The 27,901-nt window shown below is 47.3% G+C and overlaps 1 protein-coding gene across 4 annotated transcripts in view; it reads left to right on the top strand.

Annotated features, from left to right (window-relative positions):
* The window catches only part of inpp4b (inositol polyphosphate-4-phosphatase type II B), a 244,899-nt gene that overhangs the window by 42,296 nt on the left and 174,702 nt on the right, over nt 1-27,901 (top strand). The gene's annotated exons all lie outside the window — the stretch shown is intronic.

Below are 27,901 nucleotides of genomic sequence, written 5' to 3'. Positions count from 1 at the left end.
GAAAGCAAGAGCGAGGCCTTTGGTGATCTTCCCATGGGAATACATACCCAGAGATCAATGAGAATGGGGATAGCTCTGGACATGGAATTCTGAATGTTGGTCGGCCTGGGTCTTCTGGTTCGGCACCCTTTTAAACCGCCTTCAAATCATTTAATGGGTTCTCCAATATGAAACACTTCAGGCTTCCCTTGGATACTGGCTATGAAGGATTAATTAGCTATTAAGGCTACGGGTTACTTACTCCACGATGATGTCATAGCTGTTGTATGGATTCTACCACTACAGCACTGTGACGGCACCACCTGGAGCACTGGAGCCAGAGGGAACAGAAAGATCTGGAACAGCGACATCATAGCTATTGTATGGGCTCTATTTAAGCAATAAGGCCCAAGGGGGTGTTGTATATGGCCAATATACCACAGCTACGGTTGTTCTTAAGCACGACGGAATGCAGAGTGACAAGATACAGCCCTTAGCATATTGGCAATATACCACAAACCCCAGAGGTACCTTATTGCTATTGTGAACTGCTTACCAATGCAACTACAACAGTACCAATAAATGATTTGTCATACCCGTGGTGTACGTTCTGATATACCACGGCTTTCAAGCCAATCAGCATTCGGGGCTTGAACCACCCAGTTTATAAAGTGCGTTACAGATGCCACATGGTCACCTAGCTTATGTAAACGTGTATCTCACTGCTACACACACATACAGTACACATGGGATACATTCAGTCCCTCTATGCTTCTGACTTGTGGCTATATCATATCCATTGTAGGGATTCTATGTTGTCATACTGCCGATATCACAACATGTATTTCACACCTACATATGAGATCATAAAAGTATATAAACTGTTAGTTGAAAAAGTGACAACTCGAACTGGACTTCACTCAGGTTAGAGAAATAGGTTTGTTTCACTCTTCCTGAGCCCCAGATACTGTAGACTAGTTGAATCCAGCTGTTCTGTAAAAAAAATATAGCGCGTTAGCAACTTGCTAACAACCCCTCAAGCCTGGGATCTAAATGATGCAAACTAGTTCCTTCTGAGGTCTTCATGTAATATTGATGGAAGACTACACCTGTGTGAGCCCCAACACTGTTTAAACTCTACAACACCTTCACCGTGTAAGACTCGGTTAGACACTGGTCATGTCAAGCAGTCAGTCGCGCATCCCAAGTGGTAGAGTTCTGTTAAAAATGAATGTCGACTCGTTCGTGGCCACACAAAGCGAACGCCTTGATATAAAGATGTTTTATAGATGCCTGGTAAAGGCATAAGCTGTGTTTATATCTGGGAATGGTTGGCGGGAGTTCAGGTCGCTTTGGAGCCTATGGGTTTTATAGAATGTTCTGGTTCTTTGGTCTGTCTTTGTTGAGGGATGAAAATGAAGTGAATTTCATTGTTTACCGCTCACAAATGGGAGCAGACATGAACCTTATTGAGACAACATCGTCTTGGTCTTTTTGGTACAGCTACTGTACTTGGATGTACATTATAACCTCTGCTTTCAAACCTGATCGTAAAACCCAACCATCCATACAAGCATACCAGCATCATCCTTCATTCCATTTCCTAAAACATCCATAATAATCTGAATCCATCCGAATACAGTAGAACAATGTTCCCTCTAATTGGTTGGGGCACTGAGCAAATTTCAGGTCTTGTGAGCAGAATTCTGTGCAACTTCTGGCCCGCGTTTACAGTGAACACTGAGGCTGTACCTTTTTAAAGTTTTAGACAGCCACAATAGCCTATTGGCTACTATTTGAGCATAACGTAGGCCTATATAAGCGGCCTACTAACAAAACCAATGGAGCACTTCTTAACATTTCCACATGGAAATAGCTTTTGATTGCTATGATATATCCTACAGTAGCCTATAGGTTGTGTTCAATGCAGGCCTACATTGCATCAGACATTTAAAAACATTTTTACTTGAATCAACTCATAATTTGTTACTTGGTCTGTAACACCATGGGCCAAATAGGTGACTGAGTTAGTTGTATGATGTAAGAAACCACATTACAAAATAAAATACCACACAGAGAATTAGACCATGTAGACTACCCTCTTATTGGCTTATTTCCATATTCAAGCCTGTGTAAAAATACAACACTGCCCCATTAATTAAGACATAAACAAGCCTTTTACCTGACTCGGTTTTCAAAGACAACTTGAAATGTAGCCTACACGTTTTGTGTTCTTGTAGGAAGCAGTAACTCCCCATTGAGGACCAATACTTACCTATAACTTGGCTAATAACTCACTATAACTAGTAAAAAATATCAACAAATGTGCACTCTGATCTGAAATGTGCATTCGCTGCAGGTGATTGAAAGACCGCTTGTGGGCTACCTGTCAATAGAATACTCCGTTACGCTCTGTGCTCTGCTTACAACAAAATCACAGACTCAATCTCACGAAGTTAGATTTGTTTTGGTTTGTTGCACTGAAAAGGGGCTGATATAATATTGATTCGATCACAGAGAAAAACGTTGATCCGTATAGCGCATGGAAACTAATGTGGAGAATTCAGTGAAGTTCAATCTCGTGCGTCTCTTCACGCCACGGACACGCGCAGTTTAGAGGGAACATTGCAGCAGAATAGAATCAGACAGAGTATTCTGCGTTGCTGTGGAGACTGTCTCCTGACTGGGGCCTGACATCCTGTCAGGGTTCCTACTCACAACACTTCCATTCACTCAAAATAGTCCGCGCGCGTCAGAGGTGGTTGTTATGGCGGCCGTTGAAGTTTTTTTTTCCTCATGAGCATGACCTTATTTCTATTACAGCATATTGGATTACTGTCATTCAGATTCCATTCACTCAGTTCAATGTAACAGCGATAGGTTTAGGCTGCTACCTGATACTCTAATTTTCCCTATACCCATCATGAGGTTGCTACAACCTAGCCTATGAAGGAAAGTTTACAACGTAGGTGCACACAGGTCCAGAGAAAAGGTGACAGACGGTGACACATGGACAGACAGTGACACATTCAATACCGCCTTGTACACTCTTGCCTTCATCTAGCTGATATAGGGTGTAATCATTACTCCAACAGTTGCAAAGGAGAGTTTCTATTGGATAAATTCAGGTATGTTTATCCCTGTTTTGTTGCGTTTGCTTCCGTTTAAGAAACATTTTTCAACAGAATCGGTGTTCAGCGTAAACACAGTTCACTTTCATAACAGCCACGTTGTATTCCTTCTCGTATCTATGCGCTCTCCTCCTCTCAGCTTTTCTCTTCACTTGTGGACTTTAAGTCACAACACATCAGCTGTATGTGACCAGGCGAAAAAACCTTTCCAAGCCAAACCATATCATAACCGCTACACACAGCCTACATCGTTGTCGACCATATTAGCTAAAGTAACGTCATAGTCAACATAGCTAATAGAACTAACGTGTTAGTAAACCCACAACATGCAATAACGTTACAATGTACAGTCAGTAAGCAGTTTAGCACTTACACTGGCGGGCAACGGTGGCAATAAATGAGTAAAAACCAAAAGCTTAACTTGACTTGGAAGAGTTCCAGTGTTGTTGGATAGTCATTGCCAGCTAGCTAACATAGCATCCTTCTGTTTTAACAGGGTGTTTGAGTTAGCTAAACTAGCTAGCTGCATTTGTTAGCTAACTTCTTGGGGCTATGTGGGACGCTAGCGTGCCACCCGTGGTGCACCCTATCAACAGCAGGTGCATTTCAAGAGCGGCAAATTTGAAACCAAATAAATGTCAAAATTCAAATTTTTCAAACATACAACTATCTTACACCCTTTGAAAGATAAACATCTCCTTAATCTAACCACGTTGTCCGATTTCAAAAAGGTTTTACGGCGAAAGCATAAAGTTAGATTATGTTAGGAGAGTACATTGACAATAGCTGTGTGTAATGTTTTGTCAATTCAAAGACAGGCGTCACCAAAACCATAAAACCAGCTAAAATGATGCACTAACCTTTTACAATCTCCATCAGATGACACTCCTAGGACATTGTTAGACAATGCATGCATTTTTAGTTCAATCAAGTTCATATTTATATCCAAAAATAGCGTTTTACTATGGCATTGATGTTGAGGAAATCGTTTCCCTCCAATAACCTGCAGTCAAGTCAGCACCACAAATTAAATAATTAAAATTAGAAAACATTGGTAAAATATTATATTGTCATTTAAAGAATTATAGATTTACATCTCTTGAACGCAATCAACTTGCCAGATTTAAAAATAACCTTACTGGGAAATCACACTTTGCAATAATCTGAGCACTGCGCCCAGAAAAAATATGCTTTGCTATACAGACAAACGGCCATGTTGGAGAGATCTAAAATCGAAAATACTATGTAAATAATCCATTACCTTTGATTCTCTTCATCAGATGTCACTTACAGGAATCCCAGGTCCATAACGAATGTAGTTTTGTTCAAAAAAGCTCATCATTTATATCCAAAAAGCTCCGTGTTGTTAGCACATGATCTAAGCCAGCCGGACTTCTCGTCATGAACGAGGGGAAAAAATATATTTACGTTCGTTCAAACATGTCAAACGTTGTATAGCATAAATCATTAGTGCCTTTTTTAACCAGAACATGAATAATATTCAAGGTGGACGAATGCATTCTCTTTTATAACGTATTGGAACGAGGGTACCCAACATGAACTCGCGCGCCAGAGTCTAATCGGCCATCACCGTTCCATGGCTCTTGTTCGGTCAGATCTCACAGTAAAAGACTCAAAACACTTTGTAAAGGCTGGTGACATCTAGTGGAAGCAATAGGAAGTGGCAAAACATTAATCAACCCCTGTGTGTTTCAATGGCATAGGCTTAAAGGTAATTCAACACATCAGGTATCCACTTCCTGTCAGAAAATGTCTCAGGGTTTTGCCTGCCAAATGAGTTCTGTTATACTCACAGACACCATTCAAACAGTTTTAGAAACTTTAGGGTGTTTTCTATCTATATATAATAAGTATATGCATATTCTAGTTACTGGGTAGGATTAGTAATCAGATTAAATCGGGTACGTTTTTTTATCCAGCCGTGAAAATACTGCCCCCTAGCCCCAACAGGCTAAGTAAGTGAATCTGAAAGTGAAAAAAAATATTGTGTGTGTGTGTGTGTGTGTGTGTGTGTGTGTGTGTGTGTGTGTGTGTGTACCTGACTGTCTTGTCTGCTTCAGGACAGGCCCTCCTGTGCCTTTCAGATCATTCCCTCATACCTCTAGTCTCCTCCACTAGTTTCCTCTAGTCTCCTCCTTTAGTCTCCTCCTTTAGTCTCCTCCTCTAGTCTCCTCCTCTAGTCTCCTCCTCTAGTCTCCTCCTCTAGTCTCCTCCTCTAGTCTCCTCCTCTAGTCTCCTCCTTTAGTCTCCTCCACTAGTTTCCTCTAGTCTCTAGTCTCCTCTTCTAGTCTCCTCTTCTAGTCTCCTCTAGTTGTCTCCTCCTCTAGTCTCCTCCTCTAGTCTCTTCCTCTAGTTCTCCTCATCTAGTCTCCTCCTCTAGTCTCCTCCTCTAGTCTCCTCTAGTTGTCTTCTCTTCTAGTCTCCTCCTCTAGTCTCCTCCTCTAGTCTCCTCTAGTTGTCTTCTCTTCTAGTCTCCTCCTCTAGTCTCCTCCTCTAGTCTCCTCCTCTAGTCTCCTCCTCTAGTCTCCTCCTCTAGTCTCCTCCTCTAGTCTCTTCCTCTAGTTCTCCTCATCTAGTTCTCCTCATCTAGTCTCCTCCTCTAGTCTCCTCTAGTAGTCTCCTCCTCTAGTAGTCTCCTCCTCTTCTTGTCTCCTCTAGTCTCCTCCTCTAGTAGTCTCCTCCTCTAGTTGTCTCCTCTTCTAGTCTCCTCTAGTTGTTTCCTCTAGTCTACTCCTCTAGATGTTTTACAATTTTACAATAGTCTCCCCTCTAGTCTCTAGTCTCCTCCACTAGTTGTCGCCTCTTCTAGTGTCCTCTAGTCTACTCCTCTAGATGTTTTACAATAGTCTCCCCTCTGGTCTCTAGTCTCCTCTAGTAGTCTCCTCCTCTAGTAGTCTCCTCCTCTAGTAGTCTCCCCCTCTAGTCTCCTCCTCCTCTAGTAGTCTCCTCCTCTAGTAGTCTCCTCCTCTAGTCGTCTCCCCCTCTAGTCGTCTCCCCCTCTAGTCGTCTCCTCCTCTAGTAGTCTCCTCCTCTAGTAGTCTCCCCCTCTAGTCGTCTCCCCCTCTAGTCGTCTCCTCCTCTAGTAGTCTCCTCCTCTAGTCTCCTCTTCTAGCCTCCTCCTCTAGTCTCCTCCTCTTCTAGCCTCCTCCTCTAGTCTCCTCCTCTTCTAGTCTCCTCCTCTAGTCTCCTCCTCTAGTTGCCTCCTCCTCTAGTCTCCTCCTATAGCCTCTTCTAGTCTCCTCTTCTAGTCTCCTCTAGTTGTCTCCTCTTCTAGTCTCCTCTTCTAGTCTCCTCCTCTAGTCTCCTCCTCTAGTCTCCTCCTCTAGTCTCCTCCTCTAGTCGTCTCCTCTTCTAGTCTCCTCTTCTAGTCTCCTCCACTTGTCTCCTCTTCTAGTCTCCTCGTCTAGTCTCCTCTTCTAGTCTTCTCTTCTAGTCTCCTCTTCTAGTCTCCTCTTCTAGTCTCCTCCTCTAGTCTCCTCCACTAGTTGTCTCCTCTTCTAGTCTCCTCTTCTAGTCTCCTCTTCTAGTCTCCTCCTCTAGTCTCCTCCTCTAGTCTCCTCTTCTAGTCTCCTCCTCTAGTCTCTTACTCTAGTCTCCTCTAGTTGTCTCCTCTTCTAGTCTCCTCCTCTAGTCTCTTACTCTAGTCTCCTCCTCTAGTCTCCTCTAGTTGTCTCCTCCTCTAGTCTCCTCCTCTAGTCTCCTCCTCTAGTCTCCTCCTCTAGTCTCCTCTTCTAGTCTCCTCCTCTAGTCTCCTCCTCTAGTCTCCTCTTCTAGTCTCCTCTTCTAGTCTCCTCTTCTAGTCTCCTCTTCTAGTCGTCTCCTCTTCTAGTCTCCTCCTCTAGTCTCCTCCTCTAGTCTCCTCTAGTTGTCTCCTCTTCTAGTCTCCTCCTCTAGTCTCCTCCTCTAGTCTCCTCTAGTTCTCTCCTCTTCTAGTCGCCTCCTCTAGTCTCCTCCTCTAGTCTCCTCCTCTAGTCTCCTCCTCTAGTCTCCTCTAGTTGTCTCCTCTTCTAGTCTCCTCCTATAGTCTCTTACTCTAGTCTCCACTAGTTGTCTCCTCTTCTAGTCGCCTCCTCTAGTCTCCTCCTCTAGTCTCCTCCACTAGTTGTCTCCTCTTCTAGTCTCCTCTTCTAGTCTCCTCTTCTAGTCTCCTCCTCTAGTCTCCTCGTCTAGTCTCCTCCTCTAGTCTCCTCCTCTAGTCTCCTCCTCTAGTCTCCTCCTCTAGTCTCCTCTAGTTGTCTCCTCTTCTAGTCTCCTCCTATAGTCTCTTACTCTAGTCTCCACTAGTTGTCTCCTCTTCTAGTCGCCTCCTCTAGTCTCCTCCTCTAGTCTCCTCCACTAGTTGTCTCCTCTTCTAGTCTCCTCTTCTAGTCTCCTCCTCTAGTCTCCTCTAGTTGTCTCCTCTTCTAGTCTCCTCCTATAGTCTCCTCCTCTAGTCTCCTCCTCTAGTCTCCTCCTCTAGTCTCCTCCTCTAGTCTCCTCCTCTAGTCTCCTCTAGTTGTCTCCTCTTCTAGTCTCCTCCTATAGTCTCCTCCTCTAGTCTCCTCCTCTAGTCTCCTCCTCTAGTCTCCTCCTCTAGTTTCCTCTTCTAGTGTCCTTCTCTAGTCTCCTCCTCTAGTCTCCTCCTCTAGTCTCCTCTTCTAGTCTCCTCCACTCGTTGTCTCCTCTTCTAGTCTCCTCCTATAGTCTCCTCTTCTAGTCTCCTCCACTAGTTGTCTCCTCTTCTAGTCTCCTCTTCTAGTCTCCTCTTCTAGTCTCCTCCACTAGTTGTCTCCTCTTCTAGTCTCCTCTTCTAGTCTCCTCTTCTAGTCTCCTCTTCTAGTCTCCTCCTCTAGTCTCCTCCTCTAGTCTCCTCCTCTAGTCTCCTCCACTAGTTGTCTCCTCTTCTAGTCTCCTCTTCTAGTCTCCTCCTCTAGTCTCCTCCACTAGTTGTCTCCTCTTCTAGTCTCCTCCTCTAGTTGTCTCCTCTTCTAGTCTCCTCCTCTAGTCTCCTCTTCTAGTCTCCTCTAGTTGTCTCCTCTTCTAGTCTCCTCTAGTTGTCTCCTCCACTAGTTGTCTCCTCCACTAGTTGTCTCCTCTAGTTGTCTCCTCTTCTAGTCTCCTCTAGTTGTCTCCTCCACTAGTTGTCTCCTCTAGTTGTCTCCTCTTCTAGTCTCCTCTAGTCTCCTCTAGATGTCTCCTCTTCTAGTCTCCTCTTCTAGTCTCCTCTTCTAGTCTCTTCCTCTAGTCTCCTCCTCTAGTCTCTTCCTATAGTCTCCTCTTCTAGTCTCCTCTAGATGTCTCCTCTTCTAGTCTCCTCTTCTAGTCTCTTCCTCTAGTCTCCTCCTCTAGTCTCCTCCACTAGTTGTCTCCTCTTCTAGTCTCCTCTAGTTGTCTCCTCCACTAGTTGTCTCCTCTTCTAGTCTCCTCTTCTAGTCTCCTCTTCTAGTCTCCTCCTCTAGTCTCCTCCTCTAGTCTCCTCCTCTAGTCTCCTCCACTAGTCTCCTCCACTAGTTGTCTCCTCTTCTAGTCTCCTCTTCTAGTCTCCTCCTCTAGTCTCCTCCACTAGTTGTCTCCTCTTCTAGTCTCCTCTTCTAGTCTCCTCCTCTAGTCTCCTCCACTAGTTGTCTCCTCTTCTAGTCTCCTCCCATAGTCTCTTACTCTAGTCTCCACTAGTTGTCTCCTCTTCTAGTCTCCTCCTATAGTCTCCACTAGTTGTCTCCTCCTCTAGTCTCCTCCTCTAGTAGTCTCCTCCTCTAGTAGTCTCCTCCTCTAGTAGTCTCCTCCTCTAGTTGTTTCCTCTAGTTGTTTCCTCTAGTCTCCTCCTCTAGTCTCCTCCTCTAGTAGTCTCCTCCTCTAGTAGTCTCCTCCTCTAGTAGTCTCCTCCTCTAGTAGTCTCCTCCTCTAGTAGTCTCCTCCTCTAGTAGTCTCCTCCTCTAGTAGTCTCCTCCTCTAGTTGTTTCCTCTAGTCTCCTCCTCTAGTAGTCTCCTCCTCTAGTAGTCTCCTCCTCTAGTAGTCTCCTCCTCTAGTAGTTGTTTCCTCTAGTCTCCTCCTCTAGTAGTCTCCTCCTCTAGTAGTCTCCTCCTCTAGTAGTCTCCTCCTCTAGTAGTCTCCTCCTCTAGTAGTCTCCTCCTCTAGTAGTCTCCTCCTCTAGTAGTCTCCTCCTCTAGTTGTTTCCTCCTCTAGTTGTTTCCTCCTCTAGTAGTCTCCTCCTCTAGTAGTCTCCTCCTCTAGTAGTCTCCTCCTCTAGTAGTCTCCTCCTCTAGTAGTCTCCTCCTCTAGTAGTCTCCTCCTCTAGTTGTTTCCTCTAGTCTCCTCCTCTAGTAGTCTCCTCCTCTAGTAGTCTCCTCCTCTAGTTGTTTCCTCTAGTCTCCTCCTCTAGTAGTCTCCTCCTCTAGTAGTCTCCTCCTCTAGTAGTCTCCTCCTCTTCTAGTCTCCTCTAGTTGTTTCCTCTAGTCTCCTCCTCTAGTAGTCTCCTCCTCTAGTAGTCTCCTCCTCTAGTTGTTTCCTCTAGTCTCCTCCTCTAGTAGTCTCCTCCTCTAGTAGTCTCCTCTAGTTGTTTCCTCTAGTCTCCTCCTCTAGTAGTCTCCTCCTCTAGTAGTCTCCTCCTCTAGTTGTTTCCTCTAGTCTCCTCCTCTAGTAGTCTCCTCCTCTTCTAGTCTCCTCTAGTTGTTTCCTCTAGTCTCCTCCTCTAGTAGTCTCCTCCTCTAGTAGTCTCCTCCTCTAGTTGTTTCCTCTAGTCTCCTCCTCTAGTAGTCTCCTCCTCTAGTAGTCTCCTCCTCTAGTAGTCTCCTCCTCTAGTAGTCTCCTCCTCTAGTAGTCTCCTCCTCTAGTTGTTTCCTCTAGTCTCCTCCTCTAGTAGTCTCCTCCTCTAGTAGTCTCCTCTAGTTGTTTCCTCTAGTCTCCTCCTCTAGTAGTCTCCTCCTCTAGTAGTCTCCTCCTCTAGTTGTTTCCTCTAGTCTCCTCCTCTAGTAGTCTCCTCCTCTAGTAGTCTCCTCCTCTAGTAGTCTCCTCCTCTTCTTGTCTCCTCTAGTTGTTTCCTCTAGTCTACTCCTCTAGTAGTCTCCTCCTCTAGTTGTTTCCTCTAGTCTCCTCCTCTAGTAGTCTCCTCCTCTAGTAGTCTCCTCTAGTTGTTTCCTCTAGTCTCCTCCTCTAGTAGTCTCCTCCTCTAGTAGTCTCCTCCTCTAGTTGTTTCCTCTAGTCTCCTCCTCTAGTAGTCTCCTCCTCTAGTAGTCTCCTCCTCTAGTAGTCTCCTCCTCTTCTTGTCTCCTCTAGTTGTTTCCTCTAGTCTCCTCCTCTAGTAGTCTCCTCCTCTAGTAGTCTCCTCCTCTAGTAGTCTCCTCCTCTAGTAGTCTCCTCTAGTTGTTTCCTCTAGTCTCCTCCTCTAGTCTCCTCTTCTAGTCTCCTCCTCTAGTCTCTTACTCTAGTCTCCTCTAGTTGTCTCCTCTTCTAGTCTCCTCCTCTAGTCTCTTACTCTAGTCTCCTCCTCTAGTCTCCTCTAGTTGTCTCCTCCTCTAGTCTCCTCCTCTAGTCTCCTCCTCTAGTCTCCTCCTCTAGTCTCCTCCTCTAGTCTCCTCTTCTAGTCTCCTCCTCTAGTCTCCTCCTCTAGTCTCCTCTTCTAGTCTCCTCTTCTAGTCTCCTCTTCTAGTCTCCTCTTCTAGTCGTCTCCTCTTCTAGTCTCCTCCTCTAGTCTCCTCCTCTAGTCTCCTCTAGTTGTCTCCTCTTCTAGTCTCCTCCTCTAGTCTCCTCCTCTAGTCTCCTCTAGTTCTCTCCTCTTCTAGTCGCCTCCTCTAGTCTCCTCCTCTAGTCTCCTCCTCTAGTCTCCTCCTCTAGTCTCCTCTAGTTGTCTCCTCTTCTAGTCTCCTCCTATAGTCTCTTACTCTAGTCTCCACTAGTTGTCTCCTCTTCTAGTCGCCTCCTCTAGTCTCCTCCTCTAGTCTCCTCCACTAGTTGTCTCCTCTTCTAGTCTCCTCTTCTAGTCTCCTCTTCTAGTCTCCTCCTCTAGTCTCCTCGTCTAGTCTCCTCCTCTAGTCTCCTCCTCTAGTCTCCTCCTCTAGTCTCCTCCTCTAGTCTCCTCTAGTTGTCTCCTCTTCTAGTCTCCTCCTATAGTCTCTTACTCTAGTCTCCACTAGTTGTCTCCTCTTCTAGTCGCCTCCTCTAGTCTCCTCCTCTAGTCTCCTCCACTAGTTGTCTCCTCTTCTAGTCTCCTCTTCTAGTCTCCTCCTCTAGTCTCCTCTAGTTGTCTCCTCTTCTAGTCTCCTCCTATAGTCTCCTCCTCTAGTCTCCTCCTCTAGTCTCCTCCTCTAGTCTCCTCCTCTAGTCTCCTCCTCTAGTCTCCTCCTCTAGTCTCCTCTAGTTGTCTCCTCTTCTAGTCTCCTCCTATAGTCTCCTCCTCTAGTCTCCTCCTCTAGTCTCCTCCTCTAGTCTCCTCCTCTAGTTTCCTCTTCTAGTGTCCTTCTCTAGTCTCCTCCTCTAGTCTCCTCCTCTAGTCTCCTCTTCTAGTCTCCTCCACTCGTTGTCTCCTCTTCTAGTCTCCTCCTATAGTCTCCTCTTCTAGTCTCCTCCACTAGTTGTCTCCTCTTCTAGTCTCCTCTTCTAGTCTCCTCTTCTAGTCTCCTCCACTAGTTGTCTCCTCTTCTAGTCTCCTCTTCTAGTCTCCTCTTCTAGTCTCCTCTTCTAGTCTCCTCCTCTAGTCTCCTCCTCTAGTCTCCTCCTCTAGTCTCCTCCACTAGTTGTCTCCTCTTCTAGTCTCCTCTTCTAGTCTCCTCCTCTAGTCTCCTCCACTAGTTGTCTCCTCTTCTAGTCTCCTCCTCTAGTTGTCTCCTCTTCTAGTCTCCTCCTCTAGTCTCCTCTTCTAGTCTCCTCTAGTTGTCTCCTCTTCTAGTCTCCTCTAGTTGTCTCCTCCACTAGTTGTCTCCTCCACTAGTTGTCTCCTCTAGTTGTCTCCTCTTCTAGTCTCCTCTAGTTGTCTCCTCCACTAGTTGTCTCCTCTAGTTGTCTCCTCTTCTAGTCTCCTCTAGTCTCCTCTAGATGTCTCCTCTTCTAGTCTCCTCTTCTAGTCTCCTCTTCTAGTCTCTTCCTCTAGTCTCCTCCTCTAGTCTCTTCCTATAGTCTCCTCTTCTAGTCTCCTCTAGATGTCTCCTCTTCTAGTCTCCTCTTCTAGTCTCTTCCTCTAGTCTCCTCCTCTAGTCTCCTCCACTAGTTGTCTCCTCTTCTAGTCTCCTCTAGTTGTCTCCTCCACTAGTTGTCTCCTCTTCTAGTCTCCTCTTCTAGTCTCCTCTTCTAGTCTCCTCCTCTAGTCTCCTCCTCTAGTCTCCTCCTCTAGTCTCCTCCACTAGTCTCCTCCACTAGTTGTCTCCTCTTCTAGTCTCCTCTTCTAGTCTCCTCCTCTAGTCTCCTCCACTAGTTGTCTCCTCTTCTAGTCTCCTCTTCTAGTCTCCTCCTCTAGTCTCCTCCACTAGTTGTCTCCTCTTCTAGTCTCCTCCCATAGTCTCTTACTCTAGTCTCCACTAGTTGTCTCCTCTTCTAGTCTCCTCCTATAGTCTCCACTAGTTGTCTCCTCCTCTAGTCTCCTCCTCTAGTAGTCTCCTCCTCTAGTAGTCTCCTCCTCTAGTAGTCTCCTCCTCTAGTTGTTTCCTCTAGTCTCCTCCTCTAGTCTCCTCCTCTAGTAGTCTCCTCCTCTAGTAGTCTCCTCCTCTAGTAGTCTCCTCCTCTAGTAGTCTCCTCCTCTAGTAGTCTCCTCCTCTAGTAGTCTCCTCCTCTAGTTGTTTCCTCTAGTCTCCTCCTCTAGTAGTCTCCTCCTCTAGTAGTCTCCTCCTCTAGTAGTCTCCTCCTCTAGTAGTCTCCTCCTCTAGTTGTTTCCTCTAGTCTCCTCCTCTAGTAGTCTCCTCCTCTAGTAGTCTCCTCCTCTAGTAGTCTCCTCCTCTAGTAGTTGTTTCCTCTAGTCTCCTCCTCTAGTAGTCTCCTCCTCTAGTAGTCTCCTCCTCTAGTAGTCTCCTCCTCTAGTAGTCTCCTCCTCTAGTAGTCTCCTCCTCTAGTAGTCTCCTCCTCTAGTTGTTTCCTCCTCTAGTAGTCTCCTCCTCTAGTAGTCTCCTCCTCTAGTAGTCTCCTCCTCTAGTAGTCTCCTCCTCTAGTAGTCTCCTCCTCTAGTAGTCTCCTCCTCTAGTTGTTTCCTCTAGTCTCCTCCTCTAGTAGTCTCCTCCTCTAGTAGTCTCCTCCTCTAGTTGTTTCCTCTAGTCTCCTCCTCTAGTAGTCTCCTCCTCTAGTAGTCTCCTCCTCTAGTAGTCTCCTCCTCTTCTAGTCTCCTCTAGTTGTTTCCTCTAGTCTCCTCCTCTAGTAGTCTCCTCCTCTAGTAGTCTCCTCCTCTAGTTGTTTCCTCTAGTCTCCTCCTCTAGTAGTCTCCTCCTCTAGTAGTCTCCTCTAGTTGTTTCCTCTAGTCTCCTCCTCTAGTAGTCTCCTCCTCTAGTAGTCTCCTCCTCTAGTTGTTTCCTCTAGTCTCCTCCTCTAGTAGTCTCCTCCTCTTCTAGTCTCCTCTAGTTGTTTCCTCTAGTCTCCTCCTCTAGTAGTCTCCTCCTCTAGTAGTCTCCTCCTCTAGTTGTTTCCTCTAGTCTCCTCCTCTAGTAGTCTCCTCCTCTAGTAGTCTCCTCCTCTAGTAGTCTCCTCCTCTAGTAGTCTCCTCCTCTAGTTGTTTCCTCTAGTCTCCTCCTCTAGTAGTCTCCTCCTCTAGTAGTCTCCTCTAGTTGTTTCCTCTAGTCTCCTCCTCTAGTAGTCTCCTCCTCTAGTAGTCTCCTCCTCTAGTTGTTTCCTCTAGTCTCCTCCTCTAGTAGTCTCCTCCTCTAGTAGTCTCCTCCTCTAGTAGTCTCCTCCTCTTCTTGTCTCCTCTAGTTGTTTCCTCTAGTCTACTCCTCTAGTAGTCTCCTCCTCTAGTTGTTTCCTCTAGTCTCCTCCTCTAGTAGTCTCCTCCTCTAGTAGTCTCCTCTAGTTGTTTCCTCTAGTCTCCTCCTCTAGTAGTCTCCTCCTCTAGTAGTCTCCTCCTCTAGTTGTTTCCTCTAGTCTCCTCCTCTAGTAGTCTCCTCCTCTAGTAGTCTCCTCCTCTAGTAGTCTCCTCCTCTTCTTGTCTCCTCTAGTTGTTTCCTCTAGTCTCCTCCTCTAGTAGTCTCCTCCTCTAGTAGTCTCCTCCTCTTCTAGTCTCCTCTAGTTGTTTCCTCTAGTCTCCTCCTCTAGTAGTCTCCTCCTCTAGTAGTCTCCTCCTCTAGTAGTCTCCCCTCTAGTCTCTAGTCTCCTCCTCTAGTAGTCTCCTCCTCTAGTAGTCTCCTCCTCTAGTAGTCTCCTCCTCTAGTAGTCTCCTCCTCTAGTAGTCTCCTCCTCTAGTAGTCTCCTCCTCTAGTTGTTTCCTCTAGTCTCCTCCTCTAGTAGTCTCCTCCTCTAGTAGTCTCCTCCTCTAGTAGTCTCCTCCTCTTCTTGTCTCCTCTAGTTGTTTCCTCTAGTCTACTCCTCTAGATGTTTTACAATTTTACAATAGTCTCCCCTCTAGTCTCTAGTCTCCTCCACTAGTTGTCGCCTCTTCTAGTGTCCTCTAGTCTACTCCTCTAGATGTTTTACAATAGTCTCCCCTCTAGTCTCTAGTCTCCTCCACTAGTTGTCGCCTCTTCTAGTGTCCTCTAGTCTACTCCTCTAGATGTTTTACAATAGTCTCCCCTCTGGTCTCTAGTCTCCTCTAGTAGTCTCCTCCTCTAGTAGTCTCCTCCTCTAGTAGTCTCCCCCTCTAGTCTCCTCCTCCTCTAGTAGTCTCCTCCTCTAGTAGTCTCCTCCTCTAGTCGTCTCCCCCTCTAGTCGTCTCCTCCTCTAGTAGTCTCCTCCTCTAGTAGTCTCCCCCTCTAGTCGTCTCCCCCTCTAGTCGTCTCCTCCTCTAGTAGTCTCCTCCTCTAGTCTCCTCTTCTAGCCTCCTCCTCTAGTCTCCTCCTCTTCTAGCCTCCTCCTCTAGTCTCCTCCTCTTCTAGTCTCCTCCTCTAGTCTCCTCCTCTAGTTGCCTCCTCCTCTAGTCTCCTCCTATAGCCTCTTCTAGTCTCCTCTTCTAGTCTCCTCTAGTTGTCTCCTCTTCTAGTCTCCTCTTCTAGTCTCCTCCTCTAGTCTCCTCCTCTAGTCTCCTCCTCTAGTCTCCTCCTCTAGTCGTCTCCTCTTCTAGTCTCCTCTTCTAGTCTCCTCCACTTGTCTCCTCTTCTAGTCTCCTCGTCTAGTCTCCTCTTCTAGTCTTCTCTTCTAGTCTCCTCTTCTAGTCTCCTCTTCTAGTCTCCTCCTCTAGTCTCCTCCACTAGTTGTCTCCTCTTCTAGTCTCCTCTTCTAGTCTCCTCTTCTAGTCTCCTCCTCTAGTCTCCTCCTCTAGTCTCCTCTTCTAGTCTCCTCCTCTAGTCTCTTACTCTAGTCTCCTCTAGTTGTCTCCTCTTCTAGTCTCCTCCTCTAGTCTCTTACTCTAGTCTCCTCCTCTAGTCTCCTCTAGTTGTCTCCTCCTCTAGTCTCCTCCTCTAGTCTCCTCCTCTAGTCTCCTCCTCTAGTCTCCTCTTCTAGTCTCCTCCTCTAGTCTCCTCCTCTAGTCTCCTCTTCTAGTCTCCTCTTCTAGTCTCCTCTTCTAGTCTCCTCTTCTAGTCGTCTCCTCTTCTAGTCTCCTCCTCTAGTCTCCTCCTCTAGTCTCCTCTAGTTGTCTCCTCTTCTAGTCTCCTCCTCTAGTCTCCTCCTCTAGTCTCCTCTAGTTCTCTCCTCTTCTAGTCGCCTCCTCTAGTCTCCTCCTCTAGTCTCCTCCTCTAGTCTCCTCCTCTAGTCTCCTCTAGTTGTCTCCTCTTCTAGTCTCCTCCTATAGTCTCTTACTCTAGTCTCCACTAGTTGTCTCCTCTTCTAGTCGCCTCCTCTAGTCTCCTCCTCTAGTCTCCTCCACTAGTTGTCTCCTCTTCTAGTCTCCTCTTCTAGTCTCCTCTTCTAGTCTCCTCCTCTAGTCTCCTCGTCTAGTCTCCTCCTCTAGTCTCCTCCTCTAGTCTCCTCCTCTAGTCTCCTCCTCTAGTCTCCTCTAGTTGTCTCCTCTTCTAGTCTCCTCCTATAGTCTCTTACTCTAGTCTCCACTAGTTGTCTCCTCTTCTAGTCGCCTCCTCTAGTCTCCTCCTCTAGTCTCCTCCACTAGTTGTCTCCTCTTCTAGTCTCCTCTTCTAGTCTCCTCCTCTAGTCTCCTCTAGTTGTCTCCTCTTCTAGTCTCCTCCTATAGTCTCCTCCTCTAGTCTCCTCCTCTAGTCTCCTCCTCTAGTCTCCTCCTCTAGTCTCCTCCTCTAGTCTCCTCTAGTTGTCTCCTCTTCTAGTCTCCTCCTATAGTCTCCTCCTCTAGTCTCCTCCTCTAGTCTCCTCCTCTAGTTTCCTCTTCTAGTGTCCTTCTCTAGTCTCCTCCTCTAGTCTCCTCCTCTAGTCTCCTCTTCTAGTCTCCTCCACTCGTTGTCTCCTCTTCTAGTCTCCTCCTATAGTCTCCTCTTCTAGTCTCCTCCACTAGTTGTCTCCTCTTCTAGTCTCCTCTTCTAGTCTCCTCTTCTAGTCTCCTCCACTAGTTGTCTCCTCTTCTAGTCTCCTCTTCTAGTCTCCTCTTCTAGTCTCCTCTTCTAGTCTCCTCCTCTAGTCTCCTCCTCTAGTCTCCTCCTCTAGTCTCCTCCACTAGTTGTCTCCTCTTCTAGTCTCCTCTTCTAGTCTCCTCCTCTAGTCTCCTCCACTAGTTGTCTCCTCTTCTAGTCTCCTCCTCTAGTTGTCTCCTCTTCTAGTCTCCTCCTCTAGTCTCCTCTTCTAGTCTCCTCTAGTTGTCTCCTCTTCTAGTCTCCTCTAGTTGTCTCCTCCACTAGTTGTCTCCTCCACTAGTTGTCTCCTCTAGTTGTCTCCTCTTCTAGTCTCCTCTAGTTGTCTCCTCCACTAGTTGTCTCCTCTAGTTGTCTCCTCTTCTAGTCTCCTCTAGTCTCCTCTAGATGTCTCCTCTTCTAGTCTCCTCTTCTAGTCTCCTCTTCTAGTCTCTTCCTCTAGTCTCCTCCTCTAGTCTCTTCCTATAGTCTCCTCTTCTAGTCTCCTCTAGATGTCTCCTCTTCTAGTCTCCTCTTCTAGTCTCTTCCTCTAGTCTCCTCCTCTAGTCTCCTCCACTAGTTGTCTCCTCTTCTAGTCTCCTCTAGTTGTCTCCTCCACTAGTTGTCTCCTCTTCTAGTCTCCTCTTCTAGTCTCCTCTTCTAGTCTCCTCCTCTAGTCTCCTCCTCTAGTCTCCTCCTCTAGTCTCCTCCACTAGTCTCCTCCACTAGTTGTCTCCTCTTCTAGTCTCCTCTTCTAGTCTCCTCCTCTAGTCTCCTCCACTAGTTGTCTCCTCTTCTAGTCTCCTCTTCTAGTCTCCTCCTCTAGTCTCCTCCACTAGTTGTCTCCTCTTCTAGTCTCCTCCCATAGTCTCTTACTCTAGTCTCCACTAGTTGTCTCCTCTTCTAGTCTCCTCCTATAGTCTCCACTAGTTGTCTCCTCCTCTAGTCTCCTCCTCTAGTAGTCTCCTCCTCTAGTAGTCTCCTCCTCTAGTAGTCTCCTCCTCTAGTTGTTTCCTCTAGTCTCCTCCTCTAGTCTCCTCCTCTAGTAGTCTCCTCCTCTAGTAGTCTCCTCCTCTAGTAGTCTCCTCCTCTAGTAGTCTCCTCCTCTAGTAGTCTCCTCCTCTAGTAGTCTCCTCCTCTAGTAGTCTCCTCCTCTAGTAGTCTCCTCCTCTAGTTGTTTCCTCTAGTCTCCTCCTCTAGTAGTCTCCTCCTCTAGTAGTCTCCTCCTCTAGTAGTCTCCTCCTCTAGTAGTCTCCTCCTCTAGTCTCCTCCTCTAGTAGTCTCCTCCTCTAGTAGTCTCCTCCTCTAGTAGTCTCCTCCTCTAGTAGTCTCCTCCTCTAGTAGTTGTTTCCTCTAGTCTCCTCCTCTAGTAGTCTCCTCCTCTAGTAGTCTCCTCCTCTAGTAGTCTCCTCCTCTAGTAGTCTCCTCCTCTAGTAGTCTCCTCCTCTAGTAGTCTCCTCCTCTAGTAGTCTCCTCCTCTAGTAGTCTCCTCCTCTAGTAGTCTCCTCCTCTAGTAGTCTCCTCCTCTAGTTGTTTCCTCCTCTAGTAGTCTCCTCCTCTAGTAGTCTCCTCCTCTAGTAGTCTCCTCCTCTAGTAGTCTCCTCCTCTAGTAGTCTCCTCCTCTAGTTGTTTCCTCTAGTCTCCTCCTCTAGTAGTCTCCTCCTCTAGTAGTCTCCTCCTCTAGTTGTTTCCTCTAGTCTCCTCCTCTAGTAGTCTCCTCCTCTAGTAGTCTCCTCCTCTAGTAGTCTCCTCCTCTAGTAGTCTCCTCTAGTTGTTTCCTCTAGTCTCCTCCTCTAGTAGTCTCCTCCTCTAGTAGTCTCCTCCTCTAGTTGTTTCCTCTAGTCTCCTCCTCTAGTAGTCTCCTCCTCTAGTAGTCTCCTCTAGTTGTTTCCTCTAGTCTCCTCCTCTAGTAGTCTCCTCCTCTAGTAGTCTCCTCCTCTAGTTGTTTCCTCTAGTCTCCTCCTCTAGTAGTCTCCTCCTCTTCTAGTCTCCTCTAGTTGTTTCCTCTAGTCTCCTCCTCTAGTAGTCTCCTCCTCTAGTAGTCTCCTCCTCTAGTTGTTTCCTCTAGTCTCCTCCTCTAGTAGTCTCCTCCTCTAGTAGTCTCCTCCTCTAGTAGTCTCCTCCTCTAGTAGTCTCCTCCTCTAGTTGTTTCCTCTAGTCTCCTCCTCTAGTAGTCTCCTCCTCTAGTAGTCTCCTCTAGTTGTTTCCTCTAGTCTCCTCCTCTAGTAGTCTCCTCCTCTAGTAGTCTCCTCCTCTAGTTGTTTCCTCTAGTCTCCTCCTCTAGTAGTCTCCTCCTCTAGTAGTCTCCTCCTCTAGTAGTCTCCTCCTCTTCTTGTCTCCTCTAGTTGTTTCCTCTAGTCTACTCCTCTAGTAGTCTCCTCCTCTAGTTGTTTCCTCTAGTCTCCTCCTCTAGTAGTCTCCTCCTCTAGTAGTCTCCTCTAGTTGTTTCCTCTAGTCTCCTCCTCTAGTAGTCTCCTCCTCTAGTAGTCTCCTCCTCTAGTTGTTTCCTCTAGTCTCCTCCTCTAGTAGTCTCCTCCTCTAGTAGTCTCCTCCTCTAGTAGTCTCCTCCTCTTCTTGTCTCCTCTAGTTGTTTCCTCTAGTCTCCTCCTCTAGTAGTCTCCTCCTCTAGTAGTCTCCTCCTCTAGTAGTCTCCTCCTCTAGTAGTCTCCTCTAGTTGTTTCCTCTAGTCTCGTCCTCTAGTCTCCTCTTCTAGTCTCCTCCTCTAGTCTCTTACTCTAGTCTCCTCTAGTTGTCTCCTCTTCTAGTCTCCTCCTCTAGTCTCTTACTCTAGTCTCCTCCTCTAGTCTCCTCTAGTTGTCTCCTCCTCTAGTCTCCTCCTCTAGTCTCCTCCTCTAGTCTCCTCCTCTAGTCTCCTCCTCTAGTCTCCTCTTCTAGTCTCCTCCTCTAGTCTCCTCTTCTAGTCTCCTCTTCTAGTCTCCTCTTCTAGTCTCCTCTTCTAGTCGTCTCCTCTTCTAGTCTCCTCCTCTAGTCTCCTCCTCTAGTCTCCTCTAGTTGTCTCCTCTTCTAGTCTCCTCCTCTAGTCTCCTCCTCTAGTCTCCTCTAGTTCTCTCCTCTTCTAGTCGCCTCCTCTAGTCTCCTCCTCTAGTCTCCTCCTCTAGTCTCCTCCTCTAGTCTCCTCTAGTTGTCTCCTCTTCTAGTCTCCTCCTATAGTCTCTTACTCTAGTCTCCACTAGTTGTCTCCTCTTCTAGTCGCCTCCTCTAGTCTCCTCCTCTAGTCTCCTCCACTAGTTGTCTCCTCTTCTAGTCTCCTCTTCTAGTCTCCTCTTCTAGTCTCCTCCTCTAGTCTCCTCGTCTAGTCTCCTCCTCTAGTCTCCTCCTCTAGTCTCCTCCTCTAGTCTCCTCCTCTAGTCTCCTCTAGTTGTCTCCTCTTCTAGTCTCCTCCTATAGTCTCTTACTCTAGTCTCCACTAGTTGTCTCCTCTTCTAGTCGCCTCCTCTAGTCTCCTCCTCTAGTCTCCTCCACTAGTTGTCTCCTCTTCTAGTCTCCTCTTCTAGTCTCCTCCTCTAGTCTCCTCTAGTTGTCTCCTCTTCTAGTCTCCTCCTATAGTCTCCTCCTCTAGTCTCCTCCTCTAGTCTCCTCCTCTAGTCTCCTCCTCTAGTCTCCTCCTCTAGTCTCCTCTAGTTGTCTCCTCTTCTAGTCTCCTCTTCTAGTCTCCTCCTATAGTCTCCTCCTCTAGTCTCCTCCTCTAGTCTCCTCCTCTAGTCTCCTCCTCTAGTTTCCTCTTCTAGTGTCCTTCTCTAGTCTCCTCCTCTAGTCTCCTCCTCTAGTCTCCTCTTCTAGTCTCCTCCACTCGTTGTCTCCTCTTCTAGTCTCCTCCTATAGTCTCCTCTTCTAGTCTCCTCCACTAGTTGTCTCCTCTTCTAGTCTCCTCTTCTAGTCTCCTCTTCTAGTCTCCTCCACTAGTTGTCTCCTCTTCTAGTCTCCTCTTCTAGTCTCCTCTTCTAGTCTCCTCTTCTAGTCTCCTCCTCTAGTCTCCTCCTCTAGTCTCCTCCTCTAGTCTCCTCCACTAGTTGTCTCCTCTTCTAGTCTCCTCTTCTAGTCTCCTCCACTAGTTGTCTCCTCTTCTAGTCTCCTCCTCTAGTTGTCTCCTCTTCTAGTCTCCTCCTCTAGTCTCCTCTTCTAGTCTCCTCTAGTTGTCTCCTCTTCTAGTCTCCTCTAGTTGTCTCCTCCACTAGTTGTCTCCTCCACTAGTTGTCTCCTCTAGTTGTCTCCTCTTCTAGTCTCCTCTAGTTGTCTCCTCCACTAGTTGTCTCCTCTAGATGTCTCCTCTTCTAGTCTCCTCTTCTAGTCTCCTCTTCTAGTCTCTTCCTCTAGTCTCCTCCTCTAGTCTCTTCCTATAGTCTCCTCTTCTAGTCTCCTCTAGATGTCTCCTCTTCTAGTCTCCTCTTCTAGTCTCTTCCTCTAGTCTCCTCCTCTAGTCTCCTCCACTAGTTGTCTCCTCTTCTAGTCTCCTCTAGTTGTCTCCTCCACTAGTTGTCTCCTCTTCTAGTCTCCTCTTCTAGTCTCCTCTTCTAGTCTCCTCCTCTAGTCTCCTCCTCTAGTCTCCTCCTCTAGTCTCCTCCACTAGTCTCCTCCACTAGTTGTCTCCTCTTCTAGTCTCCTCTTCTAGTCTCCTCTTCTAGTCTCCTCCTCTAGTCTCCTCCACTAGTTGTCTCCTCTTCTAGTCTCCTCTTCTAGTCTCCTCCTCTAGTCTCCTCCACTAGTTGTCTCCTCTTCTAGTCTCCTCCCATAGTCTCTTACTCTAGTCTCCACTAGTTGTCTCCTCTTCTAGTCTCCTCCTATAGTCTCCACTAGTTGTCTCCTCCTCTAGTCTCCTCCTCTAGTAGTCTCCTCCTCTAGTAGTCTCCTCCTCTAGTAGTCTCCTCCTCTAGTTGTTTCCTCTAGTCTCCTCCTCTAGTCTCCTCCTCTAGTAGTCTCCTCCTCTAGTAGTCTCCTCCTCTAGTAGTCTCCTCCTCTAGTAGTCTCCTCCTCTAGTAGTCTCCTCCTCTAGTAGTCTCCTCCTCTAGTAGTCTCCTCCTCTAGTTGTTTCCTCTAGTCTCCTCCTCTAGTAGTCTCCTCCTCTAGTAGTCTCCTCCTCTAGTAGTCTCCTCCTCTAGTTGTTTCCTCTAGTCTCCTCCTCTAGTAGTCTCCTCCTCTAGTAGTCTCCTCCTCTAGTAGTCTCCTCCTCTAGTAGTTGTTTCCTCTAGTCTCCTCCTCTAGTAGTCTCCTCCTCTAGTAGTCTCCTCCTCTAGTAGTCTCCTCCTCTAGTAGTCTCCTCCTCTAGTAGTCTCCTCCTCTAGTAGTCTCCTCCTCTAGTAGTCTCCTCCTCTAGTTGTTTCCTCCTCTAGTAGTCTCCTCCTCTAGTAGTCTCCTCCTCTAGTAGTCTCCTCCTCTAGTAGTCTCCTCCTCTAGTAGTCTCCTCCTCTAGTAGTCTCCTCCTCTAGTTGTTTCCTCTAGTCTCCTCCTCTAGTAGTCTCCTCCTCTAGTAGTCTCCTCCTCTAGTTGTTTCCTCTAGTCTCCTCCTCTAGTAGTCTCCTCCTCTAGTAGTCTCCTCCTCTAGTAGTCTCCTCCTCTTCTAGTCTCCTCTAGTTGTTTCCTCTAGTCTCCTCCTCTAGTAGTCTCCTCCTCTAGTAGTCTCCTCCTCTAGTTGTTTCCTCTAGTCTCCTCCTCTAGTAGTCTCCTCCTCTAGTAGTCTCCTCTAGTTGTTTCCTCTAGTCTCCTCCTCTAGTAGTCTCCTCCTCTAGTAGTCTCCTCCTCTAGTTGTTTCCTCTAGTCTCCTCCTCTAGTAGTCTCCTCCTCTTCTAGTCTCCTCTAGTTGTTTCCTCTAGTCTCCTCCTCTAGTAGTCTCCTCCTCTAGTAGTCTCCTCCTCTAGTTGTTTCCTCTAGTCTCCTCCTCTAGTAGTCTCCTCCTCTAGTAGTCTCCTCCTCTAGTAGTCTCCTCCTCTAGTAGTCTCCTCCTCTAGTTGTTTCCTCTAGTCTCCTCCTCTAGTAGTCTCCTCCTCTAGTAGTCTCCTCTAGTTGTTTCCTCTAGTCTCCTCCTCTAGTAGTCTCCTCCTCTAGTAGTCTCCTCCTCTAGTTGTTTCCTCTAGTCTCCTCCTCTAGTAGTCTCCTCCTCTAGTAGTCTCCTCCTCTAGTAGTCTCCTCCTCTTCTTGTCTCCTCTAGTTGTTTCCTCTAGTCTACTCCTCTAGTAGTCTCCTCCTCTAGTTGTTTCCTCTAGTCTCCTCCTCTAGTAGTCTCCTCCTCTAGTAGTCTCCTCTAGTTGTTTCCTCTAGTCTCCTCCTCTAGTAGTCTCCTCCTCTAGTAGTCTCCTCCTCTAGTTGTTTCCTCTAGTCTCCTCCTCTAGTAGTCTCCTCCTCTAGTAGTCTCCTCCTCTAGTAGTCTCCTCCTCTTCTTGTCTCCTCTAGTTGTTTCCTCTAGTCTCCTCCTCTAGTAGTCTCCTCCTCTAGTAGTCTCCTCCTCTAGTAGTCTCCTCCTCTAGTAGTCTCCTCTAGTTGTTTCCTCTAGTCTCCTCCTCTAGTCTCCTCTTCTAGTCTCCTCCTCTAGTCTCTTACTCTAGTCTCCTCTAGTTGTCTCCTCTTCTAGTCTCCTCCTCTAGTCTCTTACTCTAGTCTCCTCCTCTAGTCTCCTCTAGTTGTCTCCTCCTCTAGTCTCCTCCTCTAGTCTCCTCCTCTAGTCTCCTCCTCTTGTCTCCTCCTCTAGTCTCCTCTTCTAGTCTCCTCCTCTAGTCTCCTCTTCTAGTCTCCTCTTCTAGTCTCCTCTTCTAGTCTCCTCTTCTAGTCTCCTCTTCTAGTCGTCTCCTCTTCTAGTCTCCTCCTCTAGTCTCCTCCTCTAGTCTCCTCTAGTTGTCTCCTCTTCTAGTCTCCTCCTCTAGTCTCCTCCTCTAGTCTCCTCTAGTTCTCTCCTCTTCTAGTCGCCTCCTCTAGTCTCCTCCTCTAGTCTCCTCCTCTAGTCTCCTCCTCTAGTCTCCTCTAGTTGTCTCCTCTTCTAGTCTCCTCCTATAGTCTCTTACTCTAGTCTCCACTAGTTGTCTCCTCTTCTAGTCGCCTCCTCTAGTCTCCTCCTCTAGTCTCCTCCACTAGTTGTCTCCTCTTCTAGTCTCCTCTTCTAGTCTCCTCTTCTAGTCTCCTCCTCTAGTCTCCTCGTCTAGTCTCCTCCTCTAGTCTCCTCCTCTAGTCTCCTCCTCTAGTCTCCTCCTCTAGTCTCCTCTAGTTGTCTCCTCTTCTAGTCTCCTCCTATAGTCTCTTACTCTAGTCTCCACTAGTTGTCTCCTCTTCTAGTCGCCTCCTCTAGTCTCCTCCTCTAGTCTCCTCCACTAGTTGTCTCCTCTTCTAGTCTCCTCTTCTAGTCTCCTCCTCTAGTCTCCTCTAGTTGTCTCCTCTTCTAGTCTCCTCCTATAGTCTCCTCCTCTAGTCTCCTCCTCTAGTCTCCTCCTCTAGTCTCCTCCTCTAGTCTCCTCCTCTAGTCTCCTCTAGTTGTCTCCTCTTCTAGTCTCCTCTTCTAGTCTCCTCCTATAGTCTCCTCCTCTAGTCTCCTCCTCTAGTCTCCTCCTCTAGTCTCCTCCTCTAGTTTCCTCTTCTAGTGTCCTTCTCTAGTCTCCTCCTCTAGTCTCCTCCTCTAGTCTCCTCTTCTAGTCTCCTCCACTCGTTGTCTCCTCTTCTAGTCTCCTCCTATAGTCTCCTCTTCTAGTCTCCTCCACTAGTTGTCTCCTCTTCTAGTCTCCTCTTCTAGTCTCCTCTTCTAGTCTCCTCCACTAGTTGTCTCCTCTTCTAGTCTCCTCTTCTAGTCTCCTCTTCTAGTCTCCTCTTCTAGTCTCCTCCTCTAGTCTCCTCCTCTAGTCTCCTCCTCTAGTCTCCTCCACTAGTTGTCTCCTCTTCTAGTCTCCTCTTCTAGTCTCCTCCTCTAGTCTCCTCCACTAGTTGTCTCCTCTTCTAGTCTCCTCCTCTAGTTGTCTCCTCTTCTAGTCTCCTCCTCTAGTCTCCTCTTCTAGTCTCCTCTAGTTGTCTCCTCTTCTAGTCTCCTCTAGTTGTCTCCTCCACTAGTTGTCTCCTCCACTAGTTGTCTCCTCTAGTTGTCTCCTCTTCTAGTCTCCTCTAGTTGTCTCCTCCACTAGTTGTCTCCTCTAGATGTCTCCTCTTCTAGTCTCCTCTTCTAGTCTCCTCTTCTAGTCTCTTCCTCTAGTCTCCTCCTCTAGTCTCTTCCTATAGTCTCCTCTTCTAGTCTCCTCTAGATGTCTCCTCTTCTAGTCTCCTCTTCTAGTCTCTTCCTCTAGTCTCCTCCTCTAGTCTCCTCCACTAGTTGTCTCCTCTTCTAGTCTCCTCTAGTTGTCTCCTCCACTAGTTGTCTCCTCTTCTAGTCTCCTCTTCTAGTCTCCTCTTCTAGTCTCCTCCTCTAGTCTCCTCCTCTAGTCTCCTCCTCTAGTCTCCTCCACTAGTCTCCTCCACTAGTTGTCTCCTCTTCTAGTCTCCTCTTCTAGTCTCCTCTTCTAGTCTCCTCCTCTAGTCTCCTCCACTAGTTGTCTCCTCTTCTAGTCTCCTCTTCTAGTCTCCTCCTCTAGTCTCCTCCACTAGTTGTCTCCTCTTCTAGTCTCCTCCCATAGTCTCTTACTCTAGTCTCCACTAGTTGTCTCCTCTTCTAGTCTCCTCCTATAGTCTCCACTAGTTGTCTCCTCCTCTAGTCTCCTCCTCTAGTAGTCTCCTCCTCTAGTAGTCTCCTCCTCTAGTAGTCTCCTCCTCTAGTTGTTTCCTCTAGTCTCCTCCTCTAGTCTCCTCCTCTAGTAGTCTCCTCCTCTAGTAGTCTCCTCCTCTAGTAGTCTCCTCCTCTAGTAGTCTCCTCCTCTAGTAGTCTCCTCCTCTAGTAGTCTCCTCCTCTAGTAGTCTCCTCCTCTAGTTGTTTCCTCTAGTCTCCTCCTCTAGTAGTCTCCTCCTCTAGTAGTCTCCTCCTCTAGTAGTCTCCTCCTCTAGTTGTTTCCTCTAGTCTCCTCCTCTAGTAGTCTCCTCCTCTAGTAGTCTCCTCCTCTAGTAGTTGTTTCCTCTAGTCTCCTCCTCTAGTAGTCTCCTCCTCTAGTAGTCTCCTCCTCTAGTAGTCTCCTCCTCTAGTAGTCTCCTCCTCTAGTAGTCTCCTCCTCTAGTAGTCTCCTCCTCTAGTAGTCTCCTCCTCTAGTTGTTTCCTCCTCTAGTAGTCTCCTCCTCTAGTAGTCTCCTCCTCTAGTAGTCTCCTCCTCTAGTAGTCTCCTCCTCTAGTAGTCTCCTCCTCTAGTAGTCTCCTCCTCTAGTTGTTTCCTCTAGTCTCCTCCTCTAGTAGTCTCCTCCTCTAGTAGTCTCCTCCTCTAGTTGTTTCCTCTAGTCTCCTCCTCTAGTAGTCTCCTCCTCTAGTAGTCTCCTCCTCTAGTAGTCTCCTCCTCTTCTAGTCTCCTCTAGTTGTTTCCTCTAGTCTCCTCCTCTAGTAGTCTCCTCCTCTAGTAGTCTCCTCCTCTAGTTGTTTCCTCTAGTCTCCTCCTCTAGTAGTCTCCTCCTCTAGTAGTCTCCTCTAGTTGTTTCCTCTAGTCTCCTCCTCTAGTAGTCTCCTCCTCTAGTAGTCTCCTCCTCTAGTTGTTTCCTCTAGTCTCCTCCTCTAGTAGTCTCCTCCTCTTCTAGTCTCCTCTAGTTGTTTCCTCTAGTCTCCTCCTCTAGTAGTCTCCTCCTCTAGTAGTCTCCTCCTCTAGTTGTTTCCTCTAGTCTCCTCCTCTAGTAGTCTCCTCCTCTAGTAGTCTCCTCCTCTAGTAGTCTCCTCCTCTAGTAGTCTCCTCCTCTAGTTGTTTCCTCTAGTCTCCTCCTCTAGTAGTCTCCTCCTCTAGTAGTCTCCTCTAGTTGTTTCCTCTAGTCTCCTCCTCTAGTAGTCTCCTCCTCTAGTAGTCTCCTCCTCTAGTTGTTTCCTCTAGTCTCCTCCTCTAGTAGTCTCCTCCTCTAGTAGTCTCCTCCTCTAGTAGTCTCCTCCTCTTCTTGTCTCCTCTAGTTGTTTCCTCTAGTCTACTCCTCTAGTAGTCTCCTCCTCTAGTTGTTTCCTCTAGTCTCCTCCTCTAGTAGTCTCCTCCTCTAGTAGTCTCCTCTAGTTGTTTCCTCTAGTCTCCTCCTCTAGTAGTCTCCTCCTCTAGTAGTCTCCTCCTCTAGTTGTTTCCTCTAGTCTCCTCCTCTAGTAGTCTCCTCCTCTAGTAGTCTCCTCCTCTAGTAGTCTCCTCCTCTTCTTGTCTCCTCTAGTTGTTTCCTCTAGTCTCCTCCTCTAGTAGTCTCCTCCTCTAGTAGTCTCCTCCTCTTCTAGTCTCCTCTAGTTGTTTCCTCTAGTCTCCTCCTCTAGTAGTCTCCTCCTCTAGTAGTCTCCTCCTCTAGTAGTCTCCCCTCTAGTCTCTAGTCTCCTCCTCTAGTAGTCTCCTCCTCTAGTAGTCTCCTCCTCTAGTAGTCTCCTCCTCTAGTAGTCTCCTCCTCTAGTAGTCTCCTCCTCTAGTAGTCTCCTCCTCTAGTTGTTTCCTCTAGTCTCCTCCTCTAGTAGTCTCCTCCTCTAGTAGTCTCCTCCTCTAGTAGTCTCCTCCTCTTCTAGTCTCCTCTAGTTGTTTCCTCTAGTCTCCTCCTCTAGTAGTCTCCTCCTCTAGTAGTCTCCTCCTCTAGTAGTCTCCTCCTCTAGTAGTCTCCTCCTCTAGTAGTCTCCTCCTCTAGTAGTCTCCTCCTCTAGTTGTTTCCTCTAGTCTCCTCCTCTAGTAGTCTCCTCCTCTAGTAGTCTCCTCCTCTAGTAGTCTCCTCCTCTAGTAGTCTCCTCCTCTAGTAGTCTCCTCCTCTAGTAGTCTCCTCCTCTAGTAGTCTCCTCCTCTAGTTGTTTCCTCTAGTCTCCTCCTCTAGTAGTCTCCTCCTCTAGTAGTCTCCTCCTCTAGTAGTCTCCTCCTCTTCTAGTCTCCTCTAGTTGTTTCCTCTAGTCTCCTCCTCTAGTAGTCTCCTCCTCTAGTAGTCTCCTCCTCTAGTAGTCTCCTCCTCTAGTCTCTTCCTCTAGTTCTCCTCATCTAGTTCTCCTCATCTAGTCTCCTCCTCTAGTCTCCTCTAGTAGTCTCCTCCTCTAGTAGTCTCCTCCTCTTCTAGTCTCCTCTAGTCTCCTCCTCTAGTAGTCTCCTCCTCTAGTAGTCTCCTCCTCTTCTAGTCTCCTCTAGTTTCCTCTAGTCTCCTCCTCTAGTAGTCTCCTCCTCTAGTTGTCTCCT

The sequence above is a fragment of the Salmo salar genome, chromosome 04 (assembly GCF_965601325.2).
Source record: "Salmo salar chromosome 04, fSalSal1, whole genome shotgun sequence".
Lineage (NCBI taxonomy): Eukaryota > Metazoa > Chordata > Actinopteri > Salmoniformes > Salmonidae > Salmo > Salmo salar.
Note: the sequence above shows the minus strand (reverse complement) of the source record. Positions and strands in the feature narration are given on the sequence as shown.